The 17,923-nt window shown below is 41.9% G+C and overlaps 1 protein-coding gene across 1 annotated transcript in view; it reads left to right on the plus strand.

Annotated features, from left to right (window-relative positions):
• Positions 1 to 17,923, plus strand: part of ASTN1 (astrotactin 1) — a 366,450-nt gene that overhangs the window by 82,354 nt on the left and 266,173 nt on the right. The window lies entirely within an intron of this gene.

Consider the following 17,923-nt stretch of genomic DNA (forward strand, 5'->3'; position numbering starts at 1 on the left):
CTACCCTCTTCACCCTCCGTGGCGTCTTCTTTCACAGAAGACTTTGGCTGAGATTTCTACACCAGCGTCTAGGCCGGCTCTCCGAGCACATTAACTGTTTAAAACAAGGGAAAAAAAGAAAACCCTAGCAACTGTCCAGCCCTGCGCCTCCGCCTGTGTCTGCTGAGTAGAGTGGTCGCCCATCCTGTTAGTTTCATAAAGTGCAGTTGGTCTGCTTCCATCCGGAGGCCGTTTTCTCAAGGGGACCCTGCTAGGCGTTGCTGCCAGGGGTTAGCCTCCCCAGACCAAAGGGGAAGGTGGGGTGAGGGCAGCCCCCAATCCAGACGCTACTCCCAAGCCCGGGCTGGTGGGTGCGTCCTGGGGTGGGGGGCAGGCCGGTTGCAGCCCACCTGCTCCGGGAGTGCGCTGGAATGTGTGGCGTGGCGGCCACCACGTGGCCTCGTGGGTGGCATCGGGTGCACTCAGGCTTCTTGTGTCGGTTCTGCACTACTGGCCAAGCAGTGGGAGACAAGCCCCTTAAAACGGGCAACACCGCAGGTATGAGTGGGGCGGGTAGCGCCCCTAGTTGCGTCCCCATAGTTTCCCGAAGGCCTGCCTGCTACATGGAGCAACCAGAGGCATTCCCTGCGGCGTGTGCTTCTAGGTGTTGCTTTACAAGTATTCTGAAATGGCACTTGGTTTCTCTGATGCTTCCTGGAAGCCAGAGGATTTAGGGGCTTTTTTTCTTTAAAAAAGGAAAACGAAACCAAAATAATGGTAATAATAATAATACTGTGTTAGTTGCTCTATCGTGTCCAAATCTTTGGGACCCCACGGACTGTAGCCCGCCAGGCTCCTCTATCCATGAGATTTTCCAGGCAAGAATACTGGAGTGGTTTGCCATTTCCTCCATGGGATCATCTCGACCCAAGGATGGAATCTGAGTCTATCACATTGCAGGCAGATTCTTTACTGTCTGAGCCACCCGGGAAGCCACAAATAAGAATAGCTGTAATGCAAGCTTCTCTGCGCGCCAGGCAGGCCCTGTATTATTTATTTCATTTTTATGATAAACCTTTGATATAGGTATCATTATTACAGCTACTTTTAGGTGAGGAAATTGAGGGTTAGATTTATTAAATGAGTTGTGTAGAGACATACAGCTGATAGATGATGAATCTGGGACAGAAACCAGGCTCTAACCCTAAAGACTGCGTTCAGTGAAAGCTGCACTTGGTTAAGGCTGAACCTGTATGGAGAAATTTGTCCATGAAATAAGGTGAAGGTATTGGGCAGTTGGGAAGAAACAATAATGTAAAATTTCTTTGAAAATACCACTGCTTTTTCCTAGTGGTGGTGATGATTGGAGAAATTATAGTGATGAACAAAATGATGGCGGTTTTGTCAAGGCTGAGCAAGAATAAGGAAACCACTAAGATCTTTGTATGAGTTGTTCTGGGGCTTTCTGGTGGTTCAGCAGTGAAAGAATCTGCCTGCAGTGCAGGAGGCAGGAGTTCGATCCCTCAGTTAGGAAGATTTCCTGGAGAAGGAAATGATAACCTAGTATTCTTGCCTGGGAAATCCCATGGACAGAAGAACTGGCAGACTACAGACTATGGGGTTGCAACAGTCAGACACGACTTAGTGACTAAACCATCACCACCATGACTTGTTCTAAATTGGGTTTACTTCTAGAAGTTAGCTATATTAGACTTGAGATGCACAAGCAGTCTTGAGTTGTCCAGGATTCATGCATCTGAATGACATCGAAGTTCTCTCTCAAAGCTGGTATTCAAAAAGAGTGTGTTGTAGACCTGCAAAATTTCCTGCCATTTTCTTTTTAGGGGGTTGATTCACAAGAAGCAAAGATAGTAAAAAAAAAAACAAAAACAAAAACACATACTCATTGAGTTTTGTTCTTATTTCTCAAGATTGTTTTGGCTATCAGGATCCTCATGATTCTGTATGAATTTTAGGATATTTTTCCTATTTCTGAAAAGTTTGCCATTGGAGTTTTTAATAGGCCTTGCACTGAATCTTTAGATCACTTTAAATAATATGGATATTTTAAGAATAGTAAGTCTTTTAACCCATACACAGGGGGTGTGTTTTCATTTTGACTTCAAAACATAAAGCTATGCTGATCAAAACAGTATGGTATTGGCATAATAGGAAACATAATGACCAATAGAACAGAATAAAGAGTGTAGACCCAAGTACATGTGGTCGAATGATCTTTAACAGTATTGCCAAGACTACACAATGGGGGAGGAAAAGTTTCTTTAATAAATGGCATTGGGAAAACTGAATATCTACCTGCTAAAGAATGAAGTTGGACCCTTATGTTACAGCATACACAAAAATCAACTCAAAATGGATTAAATGCTTAAGCATAAAACCTGAAATTTTAAAACTTCTTGAAGAAAACAGAAAGGAAAATCTTCATAAGGTTGGTGTTGGCAATCATTTCTTGGCTATGACCTTAAAAACATAGACAGCAAAAGCAAAAATAGACAAATGGGATTACATCAAACTGAAAAGCTTCTGTACATCAAAGAAAACAATCAATAGAGTAAAAAGGCAACCTGTGGAATCGGAAAATATTTGCAAACTCTGAGTATGATAGGAGATTAATGTGCAAAATATTAAGGAACTCCAACAATGTAATGATAAAACCAAATAACTTCACTTAAAAATGGGCTAAGGACTTGGTGGCACTAGTGGTAAAGAACCTTCCTGCCAATGCAGCAGACATAAGAGACGTGGTTTCAAACCCTGGATTGGGATGACCCCCTGGAGGAGGGCATGGCAACTCACTCCAGTATTCTTGCCTGAAGAATCCCATGGATGGAGGAGCCTGACAGGCTACAGTCCCAGAAAGTTGGACATGACTGAAGTGACTTAGCATGCAAGGACTTGAATAGATATTTCTCTAAGACACACAAATGGTTAACAGGATTATGAAAGATGCTCAGCATACGTAATCACCAGAGAAATGCAGATCATAAGCTATCACATCATACCTGTTGCAATGGCTATCATAAAAAAAAATGTGTTGATAAGGCTATGGAGAAATTTGAACCATCATAGACTGTTTGTTCAGTTCAGTTCAGTTCAGTCACTCAGTCGTATCCGACTCTTTGCTACCCCATGAATCACAGCACGCCAGTCCTCCCTGTCCATCACCAGCTCCTGGAGTTCACTCAAACCCATGTCTATCGAGTCGGTGATGCCATCCAGCCATCTCATTCTCTGTCGTCCCCTTCTCCTCCTGCCCCCAACCCCTCCCAGCATCAGAGTCTTTTCCAGTGAGTCAGCTCTTCGCATGAGATGGCCAAAGTATTGGAGTTTCAGCTTTAGCATCAGTCCTTCCAATGAACACCCAGGACTGATCTCCTTTCGAATGGACTGGTTGGATCTCCTTGCAGTCCAAGGGACTCTCAAGAGTCTTCTCCAACTACACAGTTCAAAAGTAAAATGGTTCAGCCACTATGGAAAAGGTTATGAAGATTCCTCAAAACATTAAAAGTAGACCTACTATATAAAATAATCTAGCAATCCCACTTCTGGCTACTTATTCAAAAGAACTGAAAACAGGATCTCACAGAGGTATTTGCATTTCCATGTTCATTGCCCATTATTAACAATATCCAAGATATGGGACAATCTAAATTTCTGTTATGCATAAATGAAAATAAGCATCACAGAAGGATATATAATACATAATTCCAGTTACATTAGGTATTCAAAGAAGTAAAATGCATAGATACAGAAAGCAGAATGGTGGATACTGGAGACCAGAGGGAGGAAGACATGGGAAGTTGCTTTTCCATGGGTATAGAGTTTCAGGAATTCAAGATGGAAAAGTTTTAGAACTCTGTTATACAACAGAGCTGTGTATATAGTTAACAACACTGAACTGTACACTCAAAAACTTGTTAAAAAGATAGATATCACACACATTTATTTTGCACCCCCTCCCAAAAAAAGCAAACATTGAGAATGAAAATACATGTTGAGAATGTGAGAAAGATGAAAAGGTAGTGGGCTTGAGATTATGGGCATTTGAATTGGCAAAGTCCAAGGCAAGGATTTAGAGAAAGAGAGGCAATTGGATTTTACTCAGGGGATAGTCATGTGCTCAGGCAGCCACTCTTTGTTTGAAACTACCCGTTATGCATTTATAATGCATTATATTCTTTTGAGAGGTAGGATGTACAGTTTGGTGTCAGACTGACCTGGGTTTGAAACTTCGCTCCTCTGATTATGAACTGATAATTTTCTTAACTTCTCTCAGCCTTGCTGTTGTCATCTTTGCAGGAGAAGACAATATCTATATCAATTGAGAAGATTAAATGAGGCAATTTGTGTAGCAATCTCAAATGAAAATTGTGAAGATTTTTTTTTTAGTAAGGAGGCAGCATAAGTACATAAGGCTGTAATGACTGAATTATGGAAGTTGCCTGAAAGTTCATGAGATTTCAGGCAAGGATATTTCTATAAGTCAGGCTCTCTTGGGCGCTGATGTCAGTATCAGTATTTGTTCTGCATGCAAAACATAAACCCCCAAATGTAAACCTTCAGTTAAATTTGGAGACCTAATAGTCCTGTATATAGACACACAGCTGAAAAGTCCACTGTCACATACAATTAAGGAAAAAGCTGGACTTTAAAAATTAAAACTGTTAGTTGTTTATCTGTGGGAAAATTGGAAATGTCTCCTTTTCTTTGTTGATATTTCTTTTTTTTGGGGGGGGGACAAAATCTACCCACTATCCAATCTTTCAGTCATTTAGGTCCCATTCAGAAATGGGGAGAGCTCTGACAGAGCCAATATTGAGGGTCGTCATTTGCTTGTTTTTCACTGTTGCTTCCTGGGCTTGCCTTTCCAAAAGGGGCATATGTGACATCTCAGAGTATCAGCATATCAGATGGGTTCTTAAACTTCGAAATGATATGAGTGTGGTTGTCACAGGATTTTGCAGTTCTTCTAAGTTGGTAATAATGGTTTTAAAGAAATAGATAAGAAAGAATTTCCTTCTTAAATCATCTGGTGATGTCTTGCCTGTGCTAGGAATGGTCTAAGTCATTGTTCTTTTGGTAACTCTAAGTTGATAGATGTCACGTAGGGTATTCTGACACATTAAAATAAATGTCCTTTAGACTTCAGCAAAATATTTGGCAAGGTCTTCCACACAAGCTTTCCAGACTTGATGGAAGGAGAAAGCAGAATGCTGGCCCAAGAAGTAGATTCATATGTGGTTGAAATTTGATAGTGGATTCTAATCATATTTTTATGCAATCATTTTTTCAATGTCAAAGGATGTTTATTCTGAGCTTTACCATGTGTCAGACACTTCTCTAAATACTGAAGATGTACCCGTCACCAAAATAGACAAAGCTCCTACTTTGTCTTCATGGAGCTTATATTCTAATGCCACAAGGCTCTTTGCTCTCTGTTTGTCCTACAAAGCCACAGTAATAAAGACAGCACACTACTGGCATAAGGATCAGTTCAGTTCAGTTCAGTCGCTCAGTCATGTCCGACTCTTTGTGACCCCATGAATCACAGCACGCCAGGCCTCCCTGTCCGTCACCAACTCCCGGAGTTCACTCAAACTCATGTCCATCGAGTCGGTGATGCCATCCAGCCATCTCATTCTCTGTCGTCCCCATCTCCTCCCGCCCCCAATCCCTCCCAGCATCAGAGTCTTTTCCAGTGAGTCAACTCATAAGGATAGACATATAAAAATGGAATGTAATTGAGATGACAGAGATAAACCCTTATGTTTATAGACAATTTTTTGATAAGGGTGCCTGGACAGTCCAATGGAGGGGTGATGGAAACAGTGCGAGTACAACTGTTAAACTGTATATCCCATGCAAAACAGTGATTTGAACCCTTATCTCACACTATGTGCAAAAAATAAAGGGGATTTAATATATAAATGTAAGAGCTAAAACTACAAAATCTTTAGAAGAAAACACAGGTTTAAGTCTTTGTGATTTTGGATTAGGCAATGCATCTTAACTATGGCACTGAAACCACAAGAAACAAAGGAAAAAAATCAGATAAATTGGACTTCAAAATTCAAAACTCTTGTGTTTCAAAGAATAAAATTAGGAAATTGAAAATACAACCCACAGGGTAAGAGCAAATATTTACAAATCATGTATCTGATCAAATATCCAAAATACTTTTAAAAATCATGCATCCGAAAAAGATATAAAGAACTATGCTGCTGCTGCTACGTCAATTCAGTCATGTCCGAATCTGTGTGACCCCATAGACGGAAGCCTACCAGGCTTCCCCGTCCCTGGGATTCTCCAGGCAAGAACACCAGAGTGGGTTGCCATTTCTTTCTCCAATGTGTGAAAGTGAAAATTGAAAGTGAAGTCGCTCAGTCGTGTCCGACCCTTAGCGACCCCCCGGTCTGCAGCCTACCAGGCTCCTCCATCCATGGGATTTTCTAGGCAAGAGTATTGGAGTGGCTTGCCATTATAGCTCAACAATAAAAAGACTAGTAATCCAACTAAAAATTGGGCTAAGATTTGAATAGATATCCTCCAAAGAAAATGTACAAATGATCAATAAGCCCATAAAAAGATGCTCAACAGCATTAGTCTTTCAGTACAGTTCAGTTCAGTTCAGTTCAGTTCAGTCGCTCAGTCGTGTCCGACTCTCCGCAACCCCATGAATCACAGAACGCCAGGCCTCCCTGTCCATCACCAACTCCTGGAGCTCACTCAAACTCATGTCCACAGAGTCGGTGATGCCATCCAGCCATCTTATTCTCGGTCGTCCCCTTCTTCTCCCACCCCCAACCTTTCCCAGCATCAGAGTCTTTTCCAGTGAGTCAACTCGTCGCATGAGGTGGCCAAAGTATTGCAGTTTCAGCTTCAGCAGCTACAAATAAAAACAATAAAGAAATACTGCTTCATAGCCATTAGGATAGCTAAAATCAAGCACAATAATAATTGTTGACAAGGATGTGGAGAAATCAGAACCTTCATACACTGCTGATGGGAAATGTAAAATTGTTTAGCTGGTACAGGAAATGATTTGGCATTTTTTCAAAATAGTTAAACATAGAGTTACTATATGACCCAGTCATTCCACTTTTAGGTATATACCCAAGAGATTTGAAAACATCTATCACTGAGAAAATTTACACATAAATGTTCATCAGTTCAGTTTAGTCGCTCAGTCATGTCCGACTCTTTGCGACCCCATGAATCACAGCACGCCAGGCCTCTGTCCATCACGAACTCCTGGAGTTCACTCAAACTCATGTCCATTGAGTCGGTGATGCCATCCAGCCATCTCATTCTCTGTCGTCCCCGTCTCCTCCCACCCCCAATCCCTCCTAGCATCAGACTCTTTAAATGTTCATAGAAGCATTATTTATAACATGCAAAAATGCAAACAATCCAATGTACATTAATTGAAGAATGAATAAACAAAATGTGTTATATCCATACAATACACTAGTATTTGATCATACAAATGAAGTATTGATAAGTGCTACAACTTGGATGCATCTTAAAAAACATTATGCTACATGAAGGAAATCAGACACAAAAGATCATGTATGACTGCATTTAAATGGGATGCCCATAATAGGCAACTCCATAGAGACTCCATGGAAAGTAAATTAGTGGTTGCCAGAGGATGGGGGGATGCTAATGGGGATAGAGTTTCTTTTTGGCATGATGAAAACTTTCTGGAATTAGATAGTAGTGTTGGTTGTATAACTTTGCAAATATATTAAAAATCACTGATGGTACAATATACAAGGGTGGATTATATGGTATGTGAATTATATCTCAATAAAAATGCATGCTTATCATAATTACAGGTTACTTGAAACTAGCAAGGGGAATATTTGCATTGGATGGCAAAAATGGCAAAGTCAGTACTCAGAAGAATCTTGGTGATTGGAAAGATGGGATGAATCTGACAAGGTAAAATTTCGTAGGAATAAACAGAGTCTTAAAACTGCATTCAAGAAAAACAACTAATAACAGCCCTATAAAAATAATTCCAGGCTTTACTTCACAGAGAGCTTGATGTGTGTCAACAGAATGTCACATCCTAAAAGGTTAATGTAATGTTTGCAGCATTAATAGAAGTATAGTTACTCCAATGAGAGATTAACATCATTTTTTTTGAGCTGGTCAAATGACACCCAGAATTTTGAGGTCAGGAAATATCTGTGATTCAGGAAATATCTAGTTAGTGGGTGACTCTAGGCCAAATACATTTTACATTTGGCTTTCACAAAGCCTGTTTCTCACTGAAGGCCTTTTGGTAGGATGGGCGTCTTCTTTCACTACCAGCCCTATGAATCCTTCATTACTATAAGCAGGGCCGCACTCATACATTTATGTTACCCTCCTGCTCCTTATTAACATTTGAGTTTAGTCTTCTTTCCATCCACTCTTGAAAACAAAGGCAGGTAGAAAGAATAGTAAAGGAGTCCCAAAAGATGTTGAAAGGACGAGGAACAATTGAATGAACTGGTTCCGTTTCATCAGAAAAAGATCTGGAAACCACCGGAGCAGACTTCAAATATTTGAAGGTCTTTCATGTAGATGTAGGAAAAGACTAATGAATACAAGGGATTGATGGATTGAGGCTTCAGAGAAGGAAATGTTTTGACTCAAAGTAGAGAGCATTTCAACTGAGCTCCCTGTGGATGGGTGGTCTTTATTCAAAGGTGGAGTGTTGCTTGAGCTTTGTTGGCACAAGCCAGATGACCGTTTAGATGGAATTTATGATCAGATGGGTATGAGATCTAGATGACTTTTGTAATTTCTTACAGTTTTAAGATTTCATCATGATATTAATTATCCCTCAAGCTGCCCTCCTGGTTTATGTATTAGACAAACTACCAAGAGACTGCAAACATAAAACTGCCTCAGGAATCCTTGTCCTTTAGGAAGCTCGCAGTCTAAAAAGAATACCAACACCGTGGAGTTCTGAGGATTCAGCAATTTCATGGTTGTAAAGGAAGGTCTGTGTCTAGCACATAGCATAAACTCAGCTAAATGTTAGTGATGTTTTAAATAAGGGAAGACAGAGAAACTATAGTAAATGCGTAGATATATGCATATATATAGTAGATGTGAGTGTGGATATATACATATATATAGTAGATGAACAAAGTGCTATTGTGTAGGTTACTGATTGTAGGGAATGTCCTTCATCTAGGACCTTGTCATATGGTGATGGTTGGCTCTTATAGTAAAAATGAATTGCAAAGATTATCGGTTTAACTGTGTATAGGTCATGACTTTCTAAACTGATGGGACCTTTGTCATGTGTTGTGTTGAGTTGTGTTGATTGGATTGCATTGATGCTAGTGGTGGTGATTGAGTGGTGTGTTTCACAGGTGTATACATTTATGCTCATGTGAGCAGAGGTAAACTAATACGTGAGCAGCTAGTGCTTTTGGTGGTAGACGTGAAGAGGATGCCCTATTTTTATTAAAGGAAATCAGAGTTTTGTTCAGCTACTGACTGTTTACACCCTGGGAAAAGTGACTTGTTTTCAGTGACTTCTAATTTCTATTTCAGTGTCTGATTTCAAGCCCTTTTCTAAGGGTCAGTTTTGATGGGGTTTGTCGGATTGAGGAAGAACCTCAGCTACAGCTGGGGAGAGTGTGATGTACAAATGGAGAGCAGGGCTTGAACTGGGGCAGTTCAGGGAAGAGGCCATAGGGTGAGTAAGAATAGAAGTAACTCATTCTTCGTGTGTCTCTGTGTGAGTTATGAGTGTGTGTGAGAGAGGGTGCTGTGGGTAGGTATGTGTTTCCTGGGGGGCGTCAGATAAGGTTTCTAGCTTCTGGACTCAGTAAATTGAGAAGTGCTTGTACTTGTTGATCTGATTTGCCTTAAATGTTTTCAAGTTGTAGTGCCCCTATGCTGCCTTGTTCTGTCTCTTTCCTTCCCATCATAGCTAAGGAACAAAGATGAATACATTAGCTAACACAAATGGCTTTAACCGCCCTCCATAGAAGCCTTTGTTATCGGAAGGGTCAAGTCTGGTCCCATTCAGAAACAGTTCAGAAACTCTCATGGGACCATCAAGAACCACCTGGTGGTGTGAGCTCCCTACTGAGCATGAAGACTCTTGGCATCAGACAGAGTACAGTGATCTGGGAGCCTCCATGCCTCCACAGTGATGAGATTAGGCAAGGGCTCCTGGGTCACCTCCACTGCTCAGAAGGACTGGCTGTGTTGGCTACATAAACCAAGAAAAACCAACATCCTCTCTTGCTTGCTCACTGCCCATGGATGTGATGCCCATTGTCCCGCCCATAAAGCAGAAGGGAGTGTGGTGGGGGGAGAGACAAGAGACACGCAATAATTTTTTGGCTAGTTCTGACTGACTCTAGGCCAGGCAGGGTAGCTCATATCCAGTGAGTTTTCTAAACCTTAATGGAAGGATTTTGATGTTTTGACTACTGTTTTTTTTGAAAAAGAAAGGGGAGAAAGAAAAAGGCAAAAGGGAAGAAAAACTCTATGTGTGCTTGTATATATTTACAAGTTTAGAGGAGGGTGTGCAAACATGTATTTTGAACTTACTATTAGCTACTCTCTCCAGGAGTGGAATTGCAAGATAAAGGCGTAGAAGTTTTGCTTCGAAAACTTCTCAGTTGTTTATTTTCTTAGACTGAGCATGCTACATTTTAAGAGAGAAATGTTTAAAATAATTTTTAAAATAAGTACTCTCAACAGTGTCTTCCCAGGTGGGTCAATGGTAAAGAATCTGTCTGCCAGTACAGGTGATAGCAGGTCCATTCCCTGGGTCAGGAAGATCCCCTGGAGAAGGAAATTGGCAACCCACTGCAATCTTCTTGCTTGGGAAAGCCCATGGACAGAGGAACCTGGCCGGCTACAGTCCATGGGGTCACAAAGAACACAACTTAGTGACTAAACAACAACAGCAATATCAACAGAATTTTTTTTAAAAGATGAATGTATAACACCTTTTGGTTTATTGTTAACTCCAAAATACATGTATTTTCCCCTGTGAATGTCCTGCCTCCCTCCTTGATTTTTTGATGGTGACACTAGCCATGCTCAGTGAAATATCTCTTCAGGCACATGGTGGCACAGCCATACCAGCTTATCTATGTCTTTGGCTTATGGACCTGATTCTCAAGCTCAAGAAAACTACCTGCGTTTCATCCCTTGTGAAATAGGGAGCACCAGAAAGCTTGGCTGGGCACTTAGGAGTGAATATTATTCAACTCTGGCAGTGGAACTTTGTCTTGGCTTCTCAGCGGTGGCAGAAGCAGCAGGCAGGCCGGCATCTCTGTGGGTAGCAGTAGGAAGCCTTCCCTTCTCTTTAGGTGCTTAAGTAGATTTCCAGTTCAATTCTGTCACATCTGAGGGGTTCAGATACATTTTCAAAATCCAAGCCTTTAGGCTTGTACTAAACTGAAACTCTGAGGCACATGAGGTTGGTTACTCATCACTAGAGCTGGAGTTGAAGATTGAAAAAGATTAGGTGATAATAATACCTTACAGGTATACAACTTCTTTAATCTAAAACTCTTTGCAAACAGCTCAGCAAACCCCAGGACCCAGAGCCCCTCTCAGCCAGTGTTGATATGCAGCCATGCCCTAAACGAAGCCACCTCCAGGGTCAGCAGGCCACCCTCAGAGAGACCTTAACTCCCAACATCACTCGAAGAGGTGAAAATGAAGACCGCATCTCCCAGCAACAGCAGGGACACTTTTTTGAAGCAAAATGTAATTACCAGAGTAGGAACTGGCCTTGCACTTGGAGATTAACACTCCTTAGCTTCCACCAGCACCTTGGGCTCTCCGAATGGCTTTGGCAAAACTTGGGGTTTTATGCTTCCATCCGAAAGCTGGCTCTGTGTGAAACACGGTTGAGGGCTGCAGACCACAGGGACATTGATTCATTGCAACGAGGGGAAAGGGTTTACTAGTATTTCTTGTAAGCCTAGGCAGCTTGAGGGTGGAGGTGGGGATCAGAGGAGATTCACAGAGTCTGAAGGTGAAAAAGGAGGCTATGGTCACCTCCAAATAATAAATGATGTCCAGGCTCTTGCTGAACCGGCAGAATTCTGCATATGGTTTGCTGAGTGCATTGCTGAGGATGGCTGACTCCTCATGGTCAGCATCAGAGGTCCTATTTCTAGTCTTGGTATCTCAAGAACATCAGTGAAAGGTGCTTTTCTCTTCTGGGCAGGTCTCTCATGCAACCAGCTCCGGGGTATGAAAATTGGCAATTTTTGTTTTGCCCTGGTCCGGAACCCTGATGACTTCCTGCAAGTCACTGCCTTTCCTGGTGCCTGATTTTTCACTTGTGCACAGAGAGGTTGTACTAAATCAGGATCCTGACAAATGGTGTCTCACAGAGTCCTAGGGAGTTCACTAACAGGCTTCAGCTGCTCTCAGGAGGGCGGGGAGATGGAAAAGATGGGACGCTGGGCCCATTATCCCTGCTGGGATGAGAACCACCCTGCTTTTGTCTTTGTTGACATAGTAAGCATCTCAATAAAGGTTTCTTTTGAAGAAAGAGTTTTGCTGTTGAAAAAATTTTGAGAATAGTTGCTATTTTGTAGTTCTCTCCAGCTATAATAGCCTGCACCCATGCAAATAGCTTTGGCAGTTTTACAAACAAAACACCCAATGTATTCACATTGGTTGCCAGAGAAGACACCTAACAATCTGTGGTGTCAAAATAAAAGCTATTATTTTCTTTTCATTAAAAACTATTTATGGATCATAGTAAAATTAGAGGAAACACACAAAGCATAATAAAGAAGAAATTTAGAATCTCCGATAACCTCAATCTCCAGAGATGAACTATAAACATTAGTTACATGTTTTGCCAACTTCCTGTTCATACAAAATTGCTTTTTAAAACCTGCGATCATCTTTTACACAATTTTTAAAAAGTCTGAAAACATTGTGTGGCAAATCACTTACAATGTAAGGTTAAATGTTCATTGAAATGTATGATGGTTAATTGTATTTACTGTCACATCCTAGTTCATATGTCCATGCCATCATTTATCTATCCTTTTTCTATTGCTGAGCATCTAGATGGATTTCAGCATCTGCAAGTTAAATTCTAAGAGGAACATGTTTGCAGAAATTCTTTTCCACTATATATGTATGTCAGGTTGTGGCTGTTTTCCATCTTGAAATTTGTATTTATGTTTAAAACGAGTTGACATAAAAAGAAAGCTAAAGGTGGAGAAAGGGGTTGGTTGAATGATCCATGGTACAGTAGAGAAGATACCAGTAGAGAGACAAGAAGTAGGCAAGAAAAATACTAGGAGAAGACATGTGGAGGTAGAGGAGGGTCTCTCTGCCCTTACGGAAGACCGGGACATCTGACAACCTCAACCATACAGAAAAGTCTTTGGGTCAGATCATAATTACTGAAGGAAAAAATATTCCGTTTCTGAGGAACACAAAATTAGCCATGGAGAACCCCCCTGAGCAGTATCCTGTGGACTTTGAATAAGAATCACCTGGAATAAGAATAAGAATCACAATAAGAATCACAACCTTGTTGCTGATTTTGACATTGCCACGAACTTGGGTTAAACTGTTATTTTATCATTTAATGAAGGAGTTCCAGTAGATCGGAACATTTCCTGAGAAAGACGCCAGCCCACCTAAAGGCCACTGAGAGAGTAAAGGGTGCCTACAGGATATTTGCAGTGTTTGTTGAGAACCTGATAGAAACTTGGCCCCTGCTACTGAAGAAAGAGATAAAGAGGAAAGCAGGGAGACTCACATATTCCATTCCTCTCTGCCAGCCATTCTGTGAACCGGGCTTTTTATCTCTACCACCTCTCACAAAAATCCTTGGAGGCAGGGGTTTTGCAGGTGCCCTTTACTGCCTTAGCTGCATTTTACAGGCAAGGAATCTAAGGCTTATATCAGTTAAGTAGCCTGTCCAAGGTCATAGGGCTAGTAAGTGACAAAGTGGGATTCAAATTCATATTGCCCGTTCTCAAAACCTGTGATCTTGTCACTGGGCCACATAACCCCGGATATCTATGTCTTTGAATAAAAAGAGAAAAAGAATAAATTAATTCCCCAATAAATATGTTTGGTAAACAGGAATATAAATATGATTCAAGGTTTCAAGTCAAATTTTCTTTTTAAAAAGTGAAGAAAGAGAGTTTTAGAAACACAGGACTATCTCGTCTCTAAGCTCTCCTCCAACATATACAACCAGATGCTTTTCTTTCATATCTTTTAGGTGTCAAGGAGCATGAGAAATCCTTTAGTCACATCACCTTGTTTTGTAGATGAGACACTAGACTCTAGAAGAAGGTCATTGATTTATTCAGTATCATTTGGATGATTAAAAGCAGACCTGAATTAAGAATCAATGTTTTCTGTGATCAAAGAAGGCAAGTATAAGTAACACCAAACACAGTGCCTGGCATGGGTTAGTACCAGTCATTCAATGAAGTTCATGCCTTATGTTTCCCCTCTGCTGTCCTATCCGTTTCCTGTGTTTATTGTTCATTCAGCCATCACGTGCTACGCCCAGGCCATGAATTCAAGAGGTTCTTGGCCCAGTTAGAAGACTCCCGTGCCAGTGCTTTTTTGCTCACACCCTATATATTTGGGGAAGAAACTGAATGTTAATGGGTCAAGAAGTATAAGCAAGAACAAATAGAGTAAATGAATTCATAGGCTCAATGTTTGAAAGACTGAGTAGTTAATGAAAGGGAGAAAATCAGAAAAGTCAGAATTAAGATCAGAAGGTTTTTTTCTTTTTTTGGCAGAAACAGAGGTGATAAGGACTTTTAGCATTGTTTTAGACCAAGGAGGAAGAAACGCTGGAAAGATAGATTGAAGGTAAAAGGGTCAGGAGAGTAGAGCAGAATCTTTAGAGGTAGCAAGTAAGGGAGAAGTTACGGGCCCAGGGAGAGGGGTTGAACTTTGAGAAGAAAAAGAATAAAGAATCCCTTTAGGCTGGAAGGGGTATGAAAAGAAAAGTGAAGGTAGGAAAAGTCTTGAAGTGAAGGGCAGGGAAGTTAACCAAGTTCTCTTCTCCCGAAGATGGACTGAGATGGGGATAACAGGTTTGAGTTAAGAAAGCAGGACTTGAGCTCACATGTTTCCACTCTGAAGATCTTTATCTGAGGCGGGGCAGGGGGGAGCATGTTCTCTGGCACCCCTGTGATTGGGAAGATACAGAAAATATGTAAGAGCTTACATAGCAGCCTCTGCCTTTAGTGGGAGATGTAGGCCGTGGGAGAAGGCGATGGCACCCCACTCCAGTACTCTTGCCTGGAAAATCCCATGGACGGAGGAGCCTGTAGGCTGCCATCTATGGGGTCGCATAGAGTGGGACACGACTGAAACCACTTAGCAGCAGCAGCAGCAGTGCAGGCCGTGGGATTGTGGTAGAGCTTAATTAGCTGGTTCTCTCATGCTTGGTCCATGTGGTTCATTTGCCTTTCTTTGCTCCTGAGTGGAAACTGTGACCCCTGCAACCATTCGCTCCCTGCTGGTTTCAGAAGGATGACTGAGAGACCTTCACTCCCCGACATGACCGGGAATGGAGGCAGTGCTGTGCTTTGCGGTCAGAGGCATATGGCACTTCAGAGGTAGTGGTCATGTCTCTGAAGGTATTATTAGGAGGCTCCAACCTAACTACTTCCCATCTCCGCAGAAGACAGAGCTGAAAGGAGCAGGTTTAAATGGCAGCAACAGGGGAATTTTCTCAGACAAAAGAAGAACATCTTAGTTAAGTATGCTGTGGAGAGGATTTGGAGGATGCAGAACACCTCGCCCTAGGAACCTCCAGGGCCTCATTTGTCTGGGTACCTGGGATGTAGAAGAGCACCCTGCAGGGCTTTGCTCCAGGTGGGGTTAAGACTCCCTTACAGTTATATGTTTCATTTATAACCTTGATAGCCTGACCCCAGGTGGTAATTGCTGAGAGTGGTCCAGTTTAAGGAGACCGTGTTCCCAACAGAGGATTTGGGGGAGAGTTACACACACACACACACAACAAGGGAGAAAGAACTCTTGTATTGCCTTCCTGATGTATAAATGACTGTCTCAAGAGGAAAGTATTCTATTCCAGGGGTTAGAAACCTAATGCCCCATTATAGTTTTGTACAGGGAAAGCCCAGTGGTTGCATTTTCGTTCGTTTCTGACTGCACTTGTAATTCTTAATTTCTAATAACTAAAAACAATGTTTTTATTTTTAACTTTGAAGTGAAACATTTTTTTCAACGGCACTTGACCTAATTTGGCATGGAGAAAAGAATGACGCTTCTGGACCTACAGATTTCCTACAGCAATTTTAGAAAATCTTGAGAGTCGCCATCTCCTGATACTGAGTGGTTCCAGAAAGAAGACTATAGATTATTACTAGCATTGAATTTGAGTATGATCGGCAATATATTTTATGCTCTGCCCAGACTGCCAAAAATACACGGCTCTGGACTCACTAATAATAAAGAAAATATACTGATCCATGGTCAGTTGTTGTCATCAGGTCACTAAACCTATTTCTCCAAGTATAAAATGAGACTATCTTGCGTCTCAGTACAAATGTAATAAAATCTAGTAATGCAACCATGAAAATAAGCACTGGCCCATAACCCTAGGGCTTAAGAATTGTCAAGGCTAATGAGAAACGGGCAGTATACAAAAATTAAATTGAATTTCTGCCTCTTTATCTTGAATTTAGTAGGAATGTGGGTGTGTTTTTCTGTAGAGAACATCCTCATGTGCTTTAAGCAGGTGGGATGTGGAAAAATAGGAAATATGGTTCATTGATAAGAAGAAGAGGGGGTAAAATTATAAAAGGGGGTATGGACAATGAATATGTAATGGTCCTAATATTTCACATCCTACCAGTACCAGTACCTTTGGCCAGACTGTAGTGGCTGAGCTGCCTCCAGTGTCAGGAGAGTAGTGAAGGGAAGCCCGGAGTATGTAAAACAGAGTGCTGGTGTTATTCTTCTGGTTTGTATCAAAAACACCTACCCTGAGCAACTGATGTATGGGAGGGAAATACACGCTATTGTGGCTCCTTTGAAGGGACGAGGAGGGTCACGTCCTGGCACTGAGAATGGCCCCCGTTTCCACTTGCCTTTTCTTCTGCTCCAAAGTCTCCCAGCTGCACTCTTTGTATGTGTGTCCTTATGACAGAAAGATCAAGGGGCCACTTCAGAGGAGCTTAAACTTCAAACAGCCTTTTTCCAAAAATAACAAAGGAGGAAGAAAGAGCCGTCTGTGAGCGAAAGCCTGAGCCAGATAAAAAGGCATGGAATGAGACGGTGTAGAGGTGAAAGTCACCCAAGAGAACCCGGAAGCCCACCCCTCTCACTTCACAGGAGAGGAAATGGAGGCCTGGTGAGGCCTTTCCCTTGGAGGACAGTGTTGTCCCTGTTCTCATCATTGCCCCTGACCCTTACACGCTGCACACTCGCAGGTGAGTTCATCCATCCCCGTGGCTTCACCTTACCATCACTTGTACATGACCCCAGAGGATCTATTTCCACGCACCCGTCTATGAGGCATTCCTACCTGGAGGTCCAACGTGTAATTCAAACTCAGCATGTCTGAACCTTCACTCCCCGGCAAACCTGCTCCCCATTCCTCGTTTCCTCTCTGGGTGAGTGTCGTCAAACCTCACACTGGCCCCTCAGGGTTATCCTTCCCTTCATCCCCACATCTAAGCAGTGATCCAGTCTGTTAACTCCTCCTGTTCCATTCGTCTCCTGTCTTTTCCTGCTTCTTTCCATCGGGCAAACCCTCTTAGCTCGAAGACTCTGTAGTGGTTGATCTTCCTGACTTAGATCTCAGCCCATCTGGATTTTACATTCCAAAAGCACCTTTCTAAAAGCCTGGATCAGGTCTTGTCTTTCCATTCCCTTCTGCCTGGAGGATAAAGTTCAAACTCTTAAG

The sequence above is a fragment of the Moschus berezovskii genome, chromosome 17, assembly GCF_049115385.1.
Source record: "Moschus berezovskii isolate FMDL1 chromosome 17, NW_MosBer_1.0, whole genome shotgun sequence".
In the NCBI taxonomy this organism is placed as follows: domain Eukaryota; kingdom Metazoa; phylum Chordata; class Mammalia; order Artiodactyla; family Moschidae; genus Moschus; species Moschus berezovskii.